The sequence below is a fragment of the Pteropus alecto genome, unplaced genomic scaffold (assembly GCF_000325575.1).
Source record: "Pteropus alecto unplaced genomic scaffold, ASM32557v1 scaffold20, whole genome shotgun sequence".
Lineage (NCBI taxonomy): Eukaryota > Metazoa > Chordata > Mammalia > Chiroptera > Pteropodidae > Pteropus > Pteropus alecto.
The window spans coordinates 8,008,153-8,026,043 of record NW_006436298.1 but is presented as its reverse complement, the minus strand read 5'-3'; the positions used below and the strand labels follow the sequence as shown (position 1 = coordinate 8,026,043).

At 41.8% G+C, this 17,891-nt stretch overlaps 1 protein-coding gene across 6 annotated transcripts in view; it reads left to right on the top strand.

The window, feature by feature from the left end:
• The window catches only part of ZNF366 (zinc finger protein 366), a 267,274-nt gene that overhangs the window by 137,713 nt on the left and 111,670 nt on the right, over positions 1-17,891 (top strand). For 5 of the 6 annotated variants that reach the window (XM_025047811.1, XM_015590408.2, XM_025047814.1 and 2 more), the window contains 2 exons: positions 2,449-2,560; positions 17,364-17,553. The gene's annotated coding sequence lies outside the window, so the exon portion shown is untranslated. The remainder of the gene's footprint in view (positions 1-2,448; positions 2,561-17,363; positions 17,554-17,891) is intronic. The other variant, XM_025047812.1, reaches the window with a different exon arrangement.

Sequence of the window (17,891 nt, the reverse complement as noted above, 5' to 3'; positions counted from 1 at the left end):
TGCTTTAATTGATTTTTGCTGAACTCTTACATCTGCAGCCAAGTTATAATTGCAGTTGAACCATAAATTAATAAATGAGGTTGCATTCCAGTCTTCTAACACTTTTTCCCAGTAAATTTATCATCATTACTCTGATATGAAATCTATTGTTAAACTATTTTTTACCCTTGTACAGATGACATCCATTAAACTGAAGCCTCTTTCCGTTTTTAGTACTATGTTTGTCAGAACTTCATTTATTTGTCCATGATATTAGCAATTTCTTTGCTGAATTAGATTATAGTTTTTGAATACTGGAAGAATATTTCCTCAGTTTTTGTGTGTGTGCTATTCACAGACCAATGTCTATAGAATGACAACTTTTAAGTTTAATCTACATTATCAACATACTCTCAATCTTTTTTAAAAGTCTAGACAAACAATAAAATAACAAATCAAACCCTGAGGTATGGCATTTTCTAATTTCCACAGTGTAAATACTCCCATCATTGGTAGTTTTCAAGCTATCAATGTAACATCACTGCACATGGCAGTGGGCAGAGAAGCATAGTAGTACCTGCATTATACAATGTTTCTACTGTATTGATACGGTAGACATGAATCACCCAAAGAACACAGATAATAGTAAGATAATTACATAGTGATGAGTTTTGAATACTTATTACCTTTGTTTTTAATAAAATATATTTAATTATAAGTTCATAGGATTTAATTTTTAATAATGGCTGTGCTTAGCAACCAGCTCTTAAAATTCCACAAAATTTAACATTGGTTCTTATGGGCCAGTGAAAGCTGACTTCCATACACCAGTAGATGTTACAGTATTTAGTGGCTTATCAGAACTCTTTTTCTTTAGTTTAAGAGCCCACCAGAAATTGTATAAAGATACCCTCCTAGAGATTTTCACACTCTTCTAATTGTAAATTTTTTAGTTTAGTTCTTAAACTTTGTCCTATAAAATATTTTTTCCTTGAGATTGTAAGAGGCACTCCACATTGAGAAAAATAGGAAGGGAAGGTGTTCTCAACTCAAAGAAGTTTTGAGAAATGTTGTAGGACTTCTCAGGGCCCGTAACACATTAAGTACATGTTTTGAATCTTCCAGAAGAGTGTATAATATTTAGTTATTTATTTAGTTAGCAGGATATAGTTTAGAAAATGCTGCTAAACCATGAATGGGCTTGTGATAACATTGAAGCTTCACCACAGCCATCTTCGTACCTCTCCCCCAGCACTTTCGAGGCCCCCCAGGTCCTTACAGTGGAGGTTAGTACTGCACGCCACGCTATGGTCCTTTGCCCTGCTCTTAAGAATTTAGAGGTCAGCCTGTGTGAATCATATGGTTAATGAATACTTGTGTTACCACATTTATTATCCTCTCAGGATGAAGGCCTGGATCACACAGGTTCCTAGGTTACTGTATCTGCCTGGAGCCTGAAACATTCTTATCTAGAACTCTTCTTCATCTTGTTACTGTAAGGGGAGCATGAGTAGAGATGGTGGTGGAGGAAACTGATTCACACCATCCGGTACCTTCCTAGGCCAGTTTGCTTTCAGGTCCATGCCCTACCCTTTCTCTGCTTTGCTCTGTATCGTGATGGGTGTACGGCGGGTTGCCAAAAACAGAGGGGTGACCACTAACCTGCAAAGGCTCCATTTTCTAGCTCCCCTGTTAGCTGGCTCCCAGCTAGGTTTGGTCCTCGGTGAGAGACTGAAGGAGGCAGGAAGAGGGAAACTCAGGCCTTTGCCCCTACTTCTGCCCTGTGCAGTGTCTCTGGCAGTGGACGCATCTTCTCCACTGTTCTATTCTTGCAGGACCATCCTTTTTTTTTCTTGGTTCCAGTTCTGCCATGTGGTCCCGATCCTTGGATCCAAGAACATGGCTTCCCACCCTTTTCTTTCTGGCCTAGAATTGGTAGACACTTTGTGCTGTTGCTCCTCTCTGGGTGGCCTTATTATCTTTAGTTTGGCTTCTCAGCTCTCTCATTACCTGTACCCCTTTCTTCTAGATGTTTACCTTTACGAGCCAAAGGCTGCTTTCCAGAACACCTGACACACACTGGCCAAGTCTAGTTCTGGCCATTGGCGCATGCTTAGCCTGTGTTCCGAACAAGCTGGAGAATTAATGTTCCCAGAAGCAGCCACAACTCAGAAGAAGTGTAGATAGGTAAATACCCCGAGGCTGTTCTACACTGGCTGCTAAGGTTCAGTGCAGGACTGAGCTCTAGTTCCACACTGGGAATATGGTAATGCACCTTTATATTGGTTTCCTTCCCTTGCCTAGCTCACTACTTCTCTACTTGTAATTTCTGGAATCACCTTTTAGCTAAAGCACTCGCTTTGTCTCTCAGTTTCCTGGGGACCCCAACCAAGAAGCCTGTGTAACCTATTTCCTGCATCGAATTCTCTCTGCTCTAACTACCTGTGTGATTTCTGTTTCCCTGGTTAGGTGCCAACTGATAGGCCTGCGCTTTGACATGAGACCCCTGTCATGCCCACCTTTCTACCCTGCTGGGAAGGAGAAGGACACCTGCCGGGCCACTGTTCCTCAGCCCCAAAAGGTAGGCTGGGGGCAAATTATGTAAATCGAGAACCTAACAGGGGCAGAGAATCACCATTACACTACATATGGCATCATTTAACAACTCAGCAAGGCTGATGGAAAGCATGTGAATCTGGCGTTTGTACTTTTTATTCATTCAGGTACTGTACTATGGTTATTCACCCTTCTTGAAGGCAAATCTTAATGTCGTCTTATTTTTTCTTTCTCAGGATTAAATAGGCCCATTCTAGTTCTCTGATACATGGGGCACCTGTCAAAGCAGGGAGCTGCCCAGAGCCTTGCGGTGTGTTTCTCAGTGCTGAGTTACTCCATGGGTAGGCTACTCATGAGTATGGCACCAGAGTATTGGAGGGGAGTCTATATGTGATATTTCAAAACAAGCACTAAAGTAGCCATCGTGAGGAAGAGAAACGTAGAATTTTGTTGCCCTTCATGATGTTCGTTTTATGGCTTGTGTTGTGTTCCTTTTTCACATCTGTGCATCGTGTTGTATGACTATCAGCCCTGGGTAAGGATGGCTCCTGGACTTGTGTGCAGCAGCAGCCCTGGGAGAAGGAGGCATGAGCCTAATTTTGAAGCTGAGGGTCTCCATAGATTTCAAACAGGGGACATAGAAATCAAGACATTACCAGTGACTGCATGGCAACCTGACTCCTAGGAAGTCAAAGGAAGCAAAGATCTAAAACAAAAAACAAAAAAACAAAAAAACAAAAAAAAAAAACCCAAACACCCAAGGTGTTTGTTTAAAAAGAAGCCCTATGGTCAAAGGGAAGCAGGCTTGGTGAGAAGTACCCAGGAAAATCACCCATGAGGGGTGTCAGCTCTGGGAGAGGCTGAGAAGAGAGGGCCATTGGCTTTCATAGCTCATTGCTGCAGAAGGAAGAGAAAAATAACATGATTAGCATGTCTCTCTACTTTCCTCGATTAAAATGACAGAAGCAGGCAATCTGCTGTTTGTGCAGAAAGGCCACTGGGAAGGAGGGAAGAGAGCATCTGTTCTGAGAAACTGCTGTTGAAAAATGCAAGAAGTACACAAAGCAAAGGAGGAACTCTCCACAGTGCAGGCCACTGGCTCGGAAAACAGGGAGAACTGGAGAGGCGCCCGCTGGAAAAGCCTCAGGTTGCCCTGGTCCGGTCTGCAGTGGGGCTCTGCGGTCCTAGGATCCCACAGAGGGCGGGCCGGCGTGTCTTTCTTGCAGAGCTGTGGCTCTTGGCGGTGGTCCCTGGCTCCGAATGCCTTTCGTAAGGAGGGAAGTGCCATCCCATCCCCATCTTTGTGGCCAGTATCCTCACCCTCACTGACCAGTGCTCTTCATTTTTAGAATGAGTTACCATGCCTGCCCTCACACCTCCTCCCCCATTCTCTGTCCACGGGGTGATGGTAACTCTTTTTGTTGGAATATAAGGCAAGCCAGTGTCTCCAATGGGATGAGATCACTCTGAACTCCCCAAGTTTGAAAGGCCTGCATGTATTTAGAAGAATTAGGGACCTCAATCAAAGATGCCAGCAAAAGCGCTTGCCCCTGAGCCAAACTATCTGAGGCCCGAGAGTTACACTTGGCCTCCAAACCCTCCCTCTCTAGGAGAAAGCAGTCAGGTGAAAAGCAAAGTACCCTCAACAGGCACCTCGGGATGCCTTTGATATTCAGATTAACCACCTGGAAGGCTGTTGGTCAGAGGGATGTAGTGTGAGTCTTGTAGGTATCTTTCCAGTGATGTGAATATTCTACCCCTGTTAATTTGTAGACCACAAGATTGTAAGGTGTGTGGACAGCAGCCACCTGTGCATTCTTGTGTGATTAGCTTAATGCTATTCTCATAGTAGATACTTGATCAATATTTAAATTTGTGAGTAATTGGCCCTCAGGTCTTGCCTTCACTCTCAGTTACATTAAACCAGCCTTGTAAATAACCAAAAATTGAACAATCTTCTTTCCCGAGTCCCAGGGGCTTTTTCCCTTGCTACTCACCTGGTATGAGGGATCACTTTCAAACCTAGTTTCTCACAGTAAAATGGGAGTAATAACAGAGGCTTTTTACAATGATTTAATGAAGTCAGGCATATGAAATGGCACAGAATCTAATGATTGCTGTTATTATTATTAATATATAGTTATTTCCTAGATGAAGCATATTTTCTCTAGGAATCCTGTGAGCAAGATGGGAGCTCTCTGGCTCTCCCCTTTTAAAGAAAAGAGGGCACTCTACAAATGTGGCTGATGCAAAAGGGACCCGGTGGTATTCACACTGATATTCCATCGGCTCCTGGCAGCGCTTTCTCAGTGATGAAGCACTTGCATTCCATGCCTATCTGCAAATCCAGTGGTATCCACAGACACATACCTTGCCTTCTCTGGCCTAACGTTGACAATTCCTTGAGAGAACTGCCTGCAGCCCTGCCTTGGGTTGGAATGGGTACTGCCATTTGCTCTGGGCTTGCTTTTACATCGAGATGACTTTTCGAGTTCCAGGCTGGGGAGATTATTAGCAGAGGCAAAGGGAAGATTCATCGGTATATCTGTGCTCTGTGAAGCCACAAAACCCACATCCAGCTCCCAGCTTCATCTCATCTGCAAGTTCAAGAGGCGAGAAGTCAGCCAGGATGACTTTGGTCCTGTGACCCACCTTTGCTGAATTACATTACCACTAATGTTCCATTCTAGCCTTTTAATATCAAGGGCTAATGAAATAACTGTCATCTGAAGAATGTTTATGAGTCTTCTGTAAAACCCTCACAGAACACATTATTGTTATTGACAGTATTGATATCCTTCGTCCCAGCTCTAGTAACAATATCTGACATTCGTAATGTGTTCGGCAGAGTAAGTCACGTTACAGATGAATAAATGAGGTGAGAGAGCTGAATAAATGGTGTGAGGCTGAGCTGAGCCTCAGGCCCAGGCGTTCCAGGTGTTCGAGCTCTATATCCTCCTGTCCCTTTGGACCACACTGGCCAGTATGCTGTTCTGTTTAGAGAGTCCTTTAAGAATTAGGACCAGGAAAAAGCCTTAATTACCTGTGTCCTTGTGTCAGATAATCTTTTCCTTTGGCTTTGGGCTGCCAAGGAGTTCAGAAGCCAGTGTAAAGATCAACGACAACCATATCAATCTAAGCTTTTGGAATTAAAACTTCCCCATACCTTTCTATTTCTTTTGATTTTTCATTTCTATTTTAATGGTCTGATTGTGTGTGCCCTTTATTTTATGCTATTCTATCCTTTTGTAAAATAAATTTTACAAAATATTTTTGTAAAAATTTATGAACGACAAATCAATCAGCCACTACAGGTTTATCCAATAGGAAAAAGGACCTCAGGACTTTTATGTTTAGTTGCTCTGCTCTCTGTTCAGATCTGTCCAGAGTGGGGTTGCCAGATAAAATACAGGACACCCAGTTAAGTTTGAATTTTGTATAAATAATGAATAATTTTTTTATAAATACGTCTCGAATATTGCATACTAATTTTTTATACTAAAAATTATTCATTGTTCATCTGAAATTCAAATTTAACTGGACGTCCTATATTTTATCTGTTAAATCTGGCAACCCTAATTCAGAGTGCCAAAGATCCTACATATGTAACTTGCTTTTGCACCTCTGCATAAAATAGCTAAGGATAAAGGTCCAAAATTAAAATAAGTTTGTAATAATAGTTAAAAATCCTAAAGATGAGCTGGACACAATTAAAATCAAATTTTGAACAACTGGACTTAGAAACATTTAGGTTCACTGGCCAGAAGTTCATTGTCCATGCCCGGAGGCGGCATACTCTCCTGAGGCTGGATCTGACTTCGGCTGGGAACCCTTGAAGGCCACATGGACCTGCCTATGATTTCCCAGGAGTTGTCGAGCAGCACTTGACTGGACTGGACTGGACTGGCCTCTCCACGATATACCAATACAAGTTTTGGCTAGTTTTCCCAACCTTTGCTGGGAATTTTTAAATCGCAAATTTAACTCCTTCCTCCATGTAAAAGAAGCCAAATTTTTTCTCTGCCCCAAGCAAAAAATGTTAGCCTGTTACCTCTGGGATCCCTGGGTTTATGTTATAGGAGCTCCCAGAGTTCTCTCATGTCTCCTCTCTGCTCCCCTCATCGTGGTCTGCAGCCCTCATTCACATGAGGGGTGCCTGGCTGCTGTGACATGCTAAGTGAGCAAAGTGGGCAAGGCTGCTGGCTCCCTCTGCCACTGGGCCCCCAAGCCTGAGACTCCATGAGACAACGGTATAGTTCCCATTTCCTCTGGCCTCACCACCCTGCTGTGCTCCAGGGGAAATGGAGAGGATCATCTTTCCTGAACTCTGTCCCACAGCTAACATGTGGCCTTGTTTGGACCTCAGGACAGCAGCAACTTCTGCCTTTTCCTGGAGTCCTCTCCACAGGGCTTAAATGACCTATCCCTTGGGGCCTGGCAGGGGACAGATACTTCGTGTCTATTTTCTTTCTTCTAGAGAGAGCAGTGCTCAAAGGTTCATCTCTATAACAATAAAAGCCCTCATGCAAATCAGCTATGATATGGACTGGTCTTGAAGCTTTTCTAACAGTTTGATAGATAAGCATAAAGTTAACTGAAGTTCAGTGGGGAGCAGGCCCGAAAGCTCACACCGTGATCCTCTTGGCACAAACCATGTCTGACAAGGGGACACAAGATGACCTTTGAGAGGTTGTGGTTAAATCCTAATCTGTTTAAATCTGTGTTTCAAGGACATTGGTACAAAAGGACATTAGACTGCCCGTCAGACACTATTTACCGTTCCACTTGATGCTGCTCTTTTGGGAACATGAAGTCCCAGATTTTTCAAGTTTCCCCCAACTATGCCGTCAGCCAACAATCAAAACTGCTGAAGGAGTAATCCTGTATCCAGGGACAAAGTGTCCGCTGAATAAGAGTGTGTGCTCCCCACTGAAGACAAAGATAATCAGTGGCTAACATCAGGCCTTTACAGGGCACCCTCCAGTGGTCTGTCTTTATCCTCCTGTGCTCTTCTGTCTCCTCTCGTATACAGGTTATGGATAATGGTGCCAGCCGAACACTTAGAAAGTCCATCTCCAGGTGCTAGAACTTCACTTCTCAGTTCCAGTGCTCTGGCTTGGCTTTGCCCAGAAGGTGTCCTTGAGTGTCTTTGTTCCATGTTCCGACCTAATGACACTGAAAGGGATAGCCACATGAAGCATTTGTCCTTCCTACGCAAGGTGCCCCTGAGTTTCTCAGTGAGGTTTACTCAAGTGAATCTATAGCCTCAATGATAATACATATGCCCCAAGTACTGGGTTGGAAGCCCCTGGAGGACAGGTTCCCCCAAAAGCAGATCTTGAGACAAGGATTTGGGGACAAGCAGTTTATTTAGGAAATGACCTCGAGAAGCCCAGTGAGGGATTAAGGAAGTGAGATAGGGAATGGAAGAGCGACAATAGAGGGAGTATTAATGATGTTTCCACTGTGGATTCAAAAACTGGGGCTCAGTTCTGCTGGGGAGCCTTGGATAGTCTGTAAAATGCACACCTCACATTGTCCTACAAAAAAAAAACAAAAAAAAACAGAGAAGTGGGACGTTTATCCACTAACTTCCTCCCCTCATGGGCTGAGGGACTCTCCTGTACATAGGCCAAGCATGCCATGGCCAGAGAACACCCTGAGGCACTGAGAGGCTAGAAACATTTGTCCTGGACAGGAGCTGTCTGCAGGTGACCATGGGCAGGCTATGGGTGGGGCATCAATAGCTTCTGCTGCAGGGACTGTGTCTTCTTCCTCTCTGCATCTTCAGCACCTAGACAGTACCTGACACTTAATAGATGTTCAAAAACATTCGTTGGCTGAGCAGATGAAGGAACAAAGAGCACATGTGTACAAGTAGAGTTTAATGGTTCAGCAAATTCTGCTCAATTGTCAAAAACCATTTGGGTCCTTTGGAAAAGAACTCAAATGACAATGACAGTGGTTAATAGTGGGCATGTCAAGATAATCTGCTATCAGTTTGAAGTCCTTGACCAGAGTAAATGGGGAAGAACAAGCATGGCTATCTAACCCAAACCAAGAAGGGGAGTCTCCCTGTAAAGCACCTTGGAAATTATAAAATGGATGTAAATATAAAATATTATTACCACTTTTTTTCCTGGATGTTTCTGGGCATAGGGGACTCAGAACCCCTACTGGGCTGCCCATTTCATTATGATATGGCTAGTTAGACAAGTCTTTTTATAATGAACCAAAATTTCTGTCCCAGTTGCTCATTGGTTTCCCAGGTGAGAAAATGCACCTGACCCTTCACCAGAGTCTCAAACTTCCTCTTTTTTTCTTTTTATTCACATCTTCCTCCTCTCCCATAATTTAACAATTCAACCATAGTCTCATGCTAGCATGCAATCTCTCTATTAGTCCCTAATGTAGTTTCTGTTGCTTGTTTTGAAATTGGGCCAATCGGGCAGTATTTTGGCGGGGAAAAATGAGGCTATTTGACTAAAAGACAAAGATGGGTTTCTGCAGGCACACAAGAAACTGTAGGGTACAGTCTTATTTTCCAGTTATTTTGTAAATATTTAAATTTGATGCCATTTCTAACGATAATTGGTCTGTGGGTGACTGTGAAGAAGGTTAAAAGGACACACTTTACTGAATCACAGAAATTTTATATTGCACAGTCAATGTATAGAGGGCAGGATAATGGTCACACTGCATTTGCATAGGTGAGGATGGAAATTTTCCCATGTATGCTAGGTGGAATGGATGCCTAGCCTGGAAAAGTAGGAGGAACAAATAATTGACAAGGCATTTTACTATTGCTGCAATAAAAAAAAAATAGTGACTGATATTTATTAAATCCATATCAGACACTGAGCATTACAGAACTTTACATGTATTATCTTGTTTAATAACTACAACACCCCTAAGAGATAAAATAATAACTAACACTTATGTATCACTTACCAAGTTCTTTACAACAACCCCATGGTTTAGACACTATTATTGTCCCTGTTTTGCAGATAAGGAAACTAAGGCACAGAGAGGATGAGGAAAGCCATTCCAGGTCAAGCTAGTAAACGGTAGAGCCTGAATTTAAATGTAAACAGCTGGAAATCAGAGTCTAGCTCTTATGCACAATGCTCTATAGCATTTTTATACACATTTTGCAGGTGAGGAATTTAAGGTGTAGAACTATGGGCCACAAGAAAAAAAAATGTTTGTTGTTTGAGCCACAGTCTATAGAATTTTCGTTATGGAACCCTGAACCGATTAAGACAAACTCTACCATAACAACCTAAATCAGTGTATTGCCTAACTTCCAGGTAAAGAAATCTAGCTCAAAGCAGAGAACCTCTCAGCTGATGGGACCCTTCGGCACTCTAACACAGGTCTAGCTCTTCCATTAAGAAGTCCCAGCCAGCTGGCCCATTGTGATGCTGCCATTCTGTCAAGTCCCAGTACAGAACTCCACAGGGAACCATAAGCGCCCAGCTTTTCTCTCCTGAAAATAGATAGAGTCAGCTTTGCAGAAAGGAGACCAATTTAGATGAAACATGGTGCCCGTTATTCTCTGTGAAGACTGTTCTTAGGTGAGGTATTGGAAGTCCAGGGAAGTGGTATCTCTCCTTGTTCCTGCTCATTATCTTGTAGGGGCTTGAAACAAAGGAAATTGCTAAAATGTTTAAATCATGCCAAAGGGTTTTCCTGAGCTTTAGACTGGGAGCCAAGATGCTTGAGCCCTAGTCCGGGCTCTGCTGTTAACCAGCTGTATGTGCCTAGTAAGCCCCTTAACTTCTCGAGTCCCAGGCTCCTGATTCCTTATAAAGTCTTACTGGTGATAAACATATTTTATGTGAAAACATTTCAGGAAGTTTGGGGCCCTAAAATACATAGGATATCTGAGACTCCTACTGTGACCCTTGACAGTGCCCCAGGGCTATTTATATCTGAGGGCCATAATCCCTTCGTGACTTGCCTCTTCGCTGAGTTTATTCGGGAGAGCACCTGTTCACTTGTTCCAGGGCCAAAATGAGATTTAAAAGGACCTATTGTATTAACATAGTGTTTTCAAGTTTCAAAAACACTTTCACACGCATCATTTCAATTAATCCTCATAACACCTCTTTGAAATAGGCAGAGCAAGTATCATTCTTATCCATTTTAGGGATGAGGGAACCAAGACTCAGAGTCCAGGAGCGTTTCACATTTTTTGACTCCTATCAACTAACTCCCCAGCTGCTCTGTCTACTTCCCCTAAGGTTCACATGTCAGTTTTTCAGATCCTTCTTCATCCTCTGTAACTTCCAGATTAGAGCCTAGAAGCATGGATTGATCTTCCCACCCCACCCTACAGACAAATGTTTTCTCTTGCACCTTTTAATCTTAGGTTGTCTATAATTCTTTATCTGGGAGAAAAAAGAAAATCTTAGCTTTTCCATAAGCATATATTTCCTGTCTACTCTACACTTGGTATTCTGTCCATTCTCATCCTTCCTCCCTTCCTTTTACTCTTTGTCACTATGAAAATCATTTATCTATCTATCTCTATCTATCTATCTATCTATCTATCTATCTATCTATCTATCTATCTATCAATCAAATATTCCCCAAGTCCCTGCTTTTGCAGGGCACTGTTTAGATACTTAGTGCTGAAGTTAGCAAGTACATGCAAGGTGCTTTAGAGTTGGTGGGGGCAGCTGTTTGCATTTTTAAGCGGTGATTCTGTTTTATAATGGCCCTGTATTCTCTACATTTTTAATTTTCAGTCTTGGATTGTATATTACACAAGGATGGATCCTTGCATTTTTGAACTCACTTCTATTCTAGTTGGTACATGAAGTGAGATACCTCAGTAGGGCGTTTTTGTCTAAATCTGTGATTTCCAGATATCAAAAACCAGGACTGGTAAAAACGTAAAAACAAAACAAAACTTTTGTTTCAGTCTCAAAAAAAAAAAAATAGCTGAAGAAATAGTGGCAAAAACAATCATTTTAATTATTGAATGGTATATGTTCTTCAGTCATTATTTCTAACACTACAGAGATTCTCCTACATTCAGCTGCTGGGTTAATGGAAAATTTCTGCTAAGAACCAGCTACATTTACAAATGCTCATTTGTGCATCTGCTTCACGCAGCCCGTAGTGAAGTGTGAGTTCAAGACCTTCTTTATTCATTACTCGATAACTTATTGATTCTGAAAGCTACAGACTCTCTGCCTTGTCATCATTTTCATAAAGCATTCCTTAGGGTAGTGTTCACTGTAAAATATTGAGCTTATTAAGAGTTTTGGGGCCTCTGATTAACTTTCACAGCAAAAGCTATGTTAAGTAAATTAGGTACCAAATAAATCTAAAATGATTGTGGAAAGTCATCAGCTAAATTAAAACACTGCCTGCTCACATAACAAGATGCGAAGCAATGATAATTAAGAAAAATAATCACCTTCGCTGCTGACCCCCAGTGAAGTAACTCCCAAGGCATCTGTTTTCTAAAAGACAAATCATGCTATTTTGTTCTGCTGTGAAGGGGAAGAGGGGGTCAGGGGTCCCTTTCTTTATTTCAGTATTCACTCTGTCGCCTAATCCAGAGAATTATGTTTGGGGAATAATCTTGTTTGCAGCAGGACAGAATTACCTAAGATCTCTTACAGCCCTGTGTGTAGCACACTCACAACCTTCTTCTCCCTGCTTTCCTCTCTTGAAGAGGCAAGAAAACTTAAAAATTCACATTTTTAGACTCCTTTACAGGTAGGAATGATCATGTGACCCAGTTTTGGCCAGTGAGCTGTGAGTGGAGTCACTGGATACAGGTTCTGGGAAAGCTTTTCAAAAGGGACAGATGTGACTGGTATGACCAACCTGCCTTGGCTCCCCTACCCTTCTGTCTTCTTCCTGCTTGGAAGACAATCGGATCAGGATGCCCGACTGGAAGTGCAGCCACCATGTTTGAAGGATGGCAGAACAGGGAGCCCAATGGAGTCCAGGTTATCTATTGGGTGCCTTCTTATTGAGAGAAGAACCCTTATCTGTTTAAATCATTGTCAACAGGGTTTTGTTGTTTGCCATTAAACACAAACTTAATTTTAGGTGTTTTTAGCTTAGAGGTTGATTCTCAGCAGTGTTGTTGGGTTTAGTAGAAGTAAAACACCACCACCAACAACAGCGTTTATCCTTCAGGATAACAACTTACATTAGGAATTTTCAGACATGAACTCCTTTGGAGAACTCAGGGTCAGACCCATGACTATGGGCCCAGTGTAAGCAATGTTCTCATCTGGCCCTTCGATCTCTCAATCTAGTGACAATTCTCTTCGGAGATAAACTTCCATCAATCCCAGTGGATTTATTGAGAAGCGGGATTATATCTTCCTTGATGGCTTCTTGGAATGATGCATCTGTGTTGCTTTCTTGGGATCAAGTATTTAAAGCCCTCTTGCTCCAAGGAATGCTTCTAAAGGTATAAAAAAGAGTTGAGGTTTCCTGAGTATATTGTTTTCACCTATCATACTTTGGTTCTTTCATACGGTCCTGAAAAATGGAGCAATGATAAGAGGTAAACTGAGACACAGAAGAGAAGGAAGAAGGGAGAACGAGAGGACGATGAACCTTAACTCCTGTTGAATATGGTCTCCTAGGTCACAGTTTGTTTGCCATTCCCGCCCTGCCCCCACCCCACCCCACACGTATACTTTGGACAGTCCTTGATCATTCAAGTAAAAGAACAACAGTGGTAAATTGATGAAGTGAATCGTAATACCTCTGCTTGCTTCCTCTTTGTATCGTGTGTCTCCATAGAAATATGATTAACTTTTCTTTCTGTCAAAGGGCTCATTTTATACATTTCAGGAGATTTTTTTTGTACTTAATTGTGGGGTATACTAGAATTTGGTTATATTCTTTTTTGAGATATGATTTATTCCATTTTCTCAACAAATATTTATTGAACACTGTATTATTTATGTATTACTATATAAAATAGTACTGTAAAACTTAGTAGCCTAAAACAAGAATTTATTACCTCACATAGTATATGAGTGTCAAGAATTCAGGAGCAATTTGTTTGGTAATTCTGGTTGCAGTCTAGGTATCAGTGGGGCTGCAGTCATCTGAAGGCTTGACAGGAAAGATCCACTTCCAAGATTTCTCACTCACATGGCTATTGGCAGGAGGCCTCGATTCTTCACAAGCTGTTCATCGGAGGCCTCCCTCGTCTGTGCTCTTCCTTCTCAGAATGACTCTCAATGGCTCTTGGCTCTCCCCCTGAGTCATTTTTCATTTTCCACAAAAGGCAACCCCTGTGTGCAGCGGCATGGTTTTCTCAGCTCGTGTTCTCCTGTAGAAGTTTAGGAGTCTAGAGTTACTTCTGCTGTTGTACCATCTCTGCCGCTTTTGATACAAGCTGGCCATATTTCTGACCATGCAGTCTGTGGGTCTGGTAAAACTCTGTGGGTTTTTTTTTTTTTTTTTTTTGTATTTCTATTGGGATTCATTCCATTAGATAAAAACCACATCCACAAATTGCTTCAAAATAAGCCCTTCTCTATTTGTGCTTCTCTGAGATTATTGGGGAACAACATCCATAAACATTTTAGAAGACTTATTGTTTGACTGAATAGTTCTCCAAGCACAACCTTGGATTTTTCTTAGATCTTAAAGGATTTTATAGTCAATTCCTTGGCTTCATCTTTAGACCATGTTTTTTCTGAGGGTTTGCTCAGAAGACTTTGCTAGAAGGGCAAAGTGGGAAACTTTAAATATAACACTGCCTGGGTTCTTTTTGTTTCTTGATCCTTCCTTTAGCTTATCTCTCTCCTCTTACATTTTACTATAAGCAGCAAGAAGAAACCAGGCAGAACCTTCAGCATTCTGACTGGAGATCTCCTTAGGTAGATCAACCAGTTCATTAGATATATTTTCTATTTTACACTGTTTCTATCATTGCCATGTCATAAGAAGGTGTCTTTGGGTGAGGCCAAGAGGCCTCAGTCATAGGTCTGCTGGAGTGTCCTTGTGACATGGCAGAGGCTTCTCCTAGAGTGAGTGAACTAAGAGGGAGCAAGACAAAGCTGAAATGTCTTTTGTGACCTAGCCTCAAATGTCACACATTATAACTTCCTCAATAGCCTATTGGTGGCAGATGTCAACCCTATTCCATATGGGAAGAAACTACAAGTGGGTATGAATACCAGAAGGTAAGGATTTTTGGGGTCTACCACAAACACTTACCAAGTCCAAGGTTCTATGCAGGGAGCAACTGGGGACAGAAGAAAATGTCCCTTCACTCAAGGAACTTATACTCTAACTTGGGTATTAGACACATGCACAAATAATGTGAAAAATATTATTGAATTATATAACCAAATTGTTGAGACTATAAGGAAAAAGCCCTCAGTTGATGCATTTCTGTATTTATTTCTTCTGCTAGTTTGTAAACTCTTGGCAGGGCATCACTCATCTTTATTCTCCACAGGGCTCAGCTCAGGGCCTTGCCAAAATTGATGTTTAGTCAATATTTCCTGAGCAAACAAAACCCTGAAGCAGGATCAAGGAAAACTGAAAACTAAGAATAGACCATTGGGTCTAATGAATACATTTCTAATTATTTTAATTTTCTCTAAAAATAATTTTAGGAGACTATTGGCATAAAATCGATATTAGAAGGAGTTAAGGAGGTGATGAGAGTAAATCAAGTTGGGCAGTAAAAGAAAAAATAGAGATCGGTTTCCTTTAAGAGGAATTGACCAAAAGATTTTTTTTCTAAGTTTAAGGGAAAATTGGGCATTTTGCTAGGCATTTTTCTAGAGTGGCATCAGAAAGAAAAGAGAAAATGGAACTGAAGAGAACGTTGGTAATCGATGGAACAACGTCCCAGGAAGAGCACAAATGGAGGACTGGACTTTGAAAAGAAAATGAACCTTTCTTCCTTTGAAAAAGGATTGAAGATCCAAAGACATTTTAGAGTGAAAAAAAGGGAAGTTTTATTGTGTCATGTTTAATGACTTTGATTGTTTTTCAGTGAAGTTAGGGCAAGATCATTCTACAGACTGAGGGGCTCAAGAGGGGAGGTAAGCTTGAGGACACTGGAAGGTGGAAGAGCTGTTGGAAAGAACTTGAGAGGGAGTGATCCCAGCTCCTGGATGGTAGAGAGGAGCCAGCTGAAGCTACATTGTCTGGGTCTGTGGGAGAGCCAGTGTGCATGGTGGCATGATGCCCTCCGGCTTCACTAAGCAGACTATGAGCAGAAGGACAGAAAATGGATGGAAAATAACAGCTGCCCACACACATGGCCATAGTGGGGAATCTCGAGAGACTTGGGCCATTTGATTCCCACCCTGACTGATTGTTCCCATTACATGGTGTAATTTCTTTCCTTTGAAAATCACCATGAACTTTGGGCTGGGAAGAAATGGCATAATCTGACACTTAGATGTGTGGTTGTAATGGGGAAAATATGGAAAGAGTTTGAAATCTTTTTAACGATTTTTAACATGAACGATTTAAGATGCAGTTAGTGATTAGCACTGCTTCAGATCAAATAAATGATGTCAACATCCTCTTTATAATTCAGCCCACAGGAAATCAACACTTAGTTTTCACAATCTTCCATAGATAGGTCTTATAACGAACTACATAAAGCCAACTGCGTTTTATGAGGGATATTCTCAAGAGTATAGAAAATAGTACTGGACTAGGGTTTAGAAGACCTGGGTTCAATTCCAGCTCTGCCACTATTTATGTGACTGACCCTGGGCAAGTCACTTAATCACCCCTGGGCCTTAATCATTCATCTGTAAAATAAGACATTGGGTTAGATGCTCTCTAATGCTTTCTAGCTCTAACATTTCATGGTTCCATGGTTTTCAGCCCATCAAATCACCTAGATTTTCTTCTGTGAATGTCACACAAGTTGGACACTAGGGGTCACATTTAGATAACCACTCGCAAATATATCTGTCTGCATATTGTAAACACGCCCCATTTTCTTCAATAGATGGCCCTCAGCAGCTAGATGAGTGGCCTAATTTCTCACTAAAAATCTCCTTAAATGAAATTGTGTTGTTTCCCTTTCTGGCCAGCTGAGGATTCTGGGGGGAAAGTGAGAAACATAGGTGTCTCTGACTCAGAGCTTTCCCTTTGGTTAATGCTATTTTCTTTCTTTTACGCATGACTCCAAGGTAGGCCAATCGTTCACTCATGGGGCAGATAAATTCTTCCTGAAACTTTTATTTTTTTCCTCCTCCAACATTCCTTCTTGGCTAGGTCAGTGGTACTCCCAACCAAATCACTTTAAAAAAAATCAGAGTTGCCTTCACTGAATGATCAGTGTCTTTTCCACAACCTATTTTCATGGTCTATTTTGCTTTCAGGAGAAGTCACCTAGAGAGATGGGCTCCTTCCTCAATTTTGCCAGAAGATCTCTGCAATCTTTCTTTATCATGTTTAGTTTAAGTATTCCTCTGTCTAGTCTTGGTCACATTTGCCTTATCTTAATGCTCAATTCTCAGGGCAAGGGGAAGTTAAACTTATTAGTCATTATGGAAAAGGATAATGGTAGACACCATTTCCACACTTAATAGTAATACTTCCTCATATTTATATAGCTTTATAGTTTTCAAAGTGTTTTTACATATATTATTTCCTTTAATATCACTTGTATTCCTTACCATTCCCCTACCCTACCCCTCCATATGTCCTTTGCTAAGAAGTAAAACCCAAGAGGAACACAGGAAGGAAGGTATAGCAGAGAAGGCAGCCAGCCTGGAAGTGGGTGAAACACTAGTCTTGGCAACCTGGATTAAGTCCTGATTCTGTTTTTTTGTTTTTTGTTTTGTTTTTACCAGCAGTGTATCTTTGAGCAAGTCATGCTCATTTTATGAGCCTGGATTTCCTCATCTGCAAATTGTGGATATGAATGCCCATTCCACCCATGGGCTCTGGACTTTAAAGAAGATGGTTATTTCTCACCTTCCTAGAACCAGTCTGCCACACTCAACTTCTTGGATGAGAGTTTAAAAGAAATGCCAATCTAAGGTACGGTATTTACTCCTGGGCAGAGCTACCGTGCTGGCTGCCTCCCTCCTCCCACTCTTTGTACCCTGAGCTATGTGGACAACCTAGAAGATAATCAGGACCCTTTACTCCTAGAGACAGCAGGAGGACAGGGTTCCCCGCCACCTCTCCTTTGAGGCCTACCTTCAAAATCACAAAAGACAGTCCTCTCCTCTCCTCTCCCCTCCTGCTCTCATTCCTCCAGGAGCCTCAGTGCCTCCACCTCTAATCATCTCGCTGCCCCAAATTCTTCAGATCAGAGGACTCTGAGTGGCAGGCCTGGGTGCCACAAGGGACCATGGCTTGCAAGCGCTTTGCTT